Source organism: Monopterus albus, unplaced genomic scaffold (assembly GCF_001952655.1).
Source record: "Monopterus albus unplaced genomic scaffold, M_albus_1.0 scaffold2.1, whole genome shotgun sequence".
NCBI classification, from domain to species: Eukaryota; Metazoa; Chordata; class Actinopteri; order Synbranchiformes; family Synbranchidae; genus Monopterus; species Monopterus albus.
Genome location: NW_018127882.1, coordinates 2,386,261 through 2,388,872, shown reverse-complemented (window position 1 = coordinate 2,388,872; position 2,612 = coordinate 2,386,261).

Here is a 2,612-nt window from a genome sequence, read left to right as displayed (position 1 = left end):
ATCACCCTCATGCTTTGACCCCACCAGTGGAGAGTGATGTTGGAACATCACTCGGCCCCAGCACAGAACTGGAGCCTCAGAGACTTGAGCATGAGGGTAGTACTGGGGATGCCCAGGAGGCCGGGACGCATCCGGCGCCAGCCAGAGAGACTGCAGGATTTTGTTATGGGATGAGGGTTGTGGGGACACTTAACCCTCTTGGGAAGGGGTTGTGTGACGATCCATGTCAGCCATTGGGGGGTCTGGTGGCAGCTGCATGATGCAGAGGTGCATCATGGGAGTTCAGTAAATAGTAGAGAGAGCAGTTATAAAATTATAGTTAAGGTGTTCTTATGTGTTACCCCATTGTTGTTATGTGTTAGTGTTGCTGACTTATGCTGGTGTGTTATCTGACGATGTTTTACTAAGTTAATTGCTGTGCTGTGTTTTGGACCGTCCGTTTGGCTTGTATGTGTGAGACTGACCCTGGGGGAAGTGCCATTGTTCAGGGGTTCTAAATAAATGACAGAGAAAGCAGTGTTGCACTGTGGTCATTGTAAAAGGACACGCCTAGGCAATATCCAGAGTTGTGTGGTGTATGAGGCCTGGAATAATCGCTAACCAAGATCAGCATAGGTGCTAGCGCCCTGCTAGCTAGTTTAGCTGTACCAGTGTAGCTAGTCTCTCTCCTCCACGCCAGGGGTCATTACAATATGTTAGCGTGTGTATTGGTTCGCTGGACCACCATGGGTGAGCCCCCAGTGAGAGAGCCGGCCGGCTAGTAGTTGGCCTATATCAGTCTGGATATCTATTTGGCTTCTTGTTTGTCTATGAGTGTTTTTAACTGATATTATATTGCCATGTTTTTGTTGTTGTAGCACTTTGTGCTCCTGAGCTAGAAAGTGCGGTGCAAATACAGTTTATTATTATTATTTAGAAATTTCGTTCAACTTAGTGTTGCGTTGTGCGTGCAGGAAAACGGAGCTCAGAGTGTTCGGTAAGGCCCAGAGCTTTTATTTAAGAAAAACGGTTTGTATTAATGGTTATTTAACTCCTCATCGTTTGCTTCCTCCTGCTACAGCTCTGTGACAGACGCTGAAATAGCACAAGCAGCGTGTTTGTGGCAGCTCGGCTGCATTGCAGAAGTGAGTGTCGCTATTTATGTGCTTCAGAGAAAAGTCAATCAAATATAGGTAAATTATGCTTGATAATTGAATATGCTTAAAGGAAATACAACAGCCTACATCACAACTTTCTATTAATGGGTTTTAATTTAATTATTGTTTCGCAAAAACATTTGGTAGTTGTCAAAACAGCGGCCTCAGATTGCTTCCTAGTCAGGATGGTGATCCCCCTTGACAGCCTTGTATAAATGGGGAAAAATAAGGGGACAAGGGGATGGGTATATTTAAGATAAGATTTCACTTAAGTATGTTGAGCCAAACAGACTTCATCAGAGGAAACTTGGCCTTTTACAAGCTCCAGTAGAAGTCGGGTAGGAAGAGAAGCTGATGTTGATTCTTCAGAGAATCATCACACTGCATTTCGACAAGTTCTAATTGCAGACTCTCTTCCACTTCTACATCCATCAGGAAGGGAGTTGAGAAAAGCTTGATTACTTTCTCAATAACAGAAAAGTCTTAGAAACACTGACTGAAATCTGTCATACGAAATGTGATCACAGACACATATTTCCCCTTTTTGGCAGAAAGGTTGGTCTTTGGAAAAGCACATTTGATTTCAGACAGCGTAGGAAAGTCTGCAGCATTGAAGTTTCATAGTATCTCAAAGAGGTACAAACTGGTCTTTGCCTTGCAGGCTCTTGTTCAGTGTGTTAAGATGACCAGTAAGATCAACTAGAAATGCCAGGTCTGCCAACCATAGAGGGTCTCTCAGTTCATGAAGAGGTCAGTCCTTCTCTTTCAAAACCGGGGCAATTTCTGATCTTGGGAATAAAACTGCTTCAGCACAGAGCTGCGACTAAACCTGCGCACATCAGAATGATAGAGTACATCCCCGTATTCAGCAGTGACATCAGATAGGAAAGCTTGAAATTCTCTGTGATAGAGCCCTCGTGCTTGAATTATGTTGAGTTTTCACAACTGTTTTCATCACATCGTCAAGCTGGCACATCGTATTGGTACAGAGAGCTTCTTGGTAGATGATGCAGTGCATTTTAACAGCGTCACCTCCACTCTCTTGCACCTTGGCGCACACCAAAGAGGCCATTCCTTTGCACTTGCCTGTCATAGCTGGAGCCCCATTTGTTGTAACTCCACACAAATCCCATTTAAGTTCCATCTTGTCATTTGCGTCTGACACGGCTTCAAACATGTCCTTACCCGTTTTTGTGCCCTTTAGACTCCCAAGTTCAAGAAGCTCCTCTGTAATGCAAAAGTTATCAATGCCCCTCAAAAAGATTAACAACTGTGCGGTGTCTGTAGTATCTTTGCTCTCATCATACGCAATCAAGTAAAAATCAAAAGCACAAGCTTTATGTGACACTTGATTTCTGTAAGTTAGCTGACAAGTCTTCAATTCGCTGGCCAATTTTGTTTCTGGACATGCTCACGTTGTTGAATTCCTGCATCTTTTCTGGGCACATTATTCCTGCGACTTTAGTGAGGCACTGT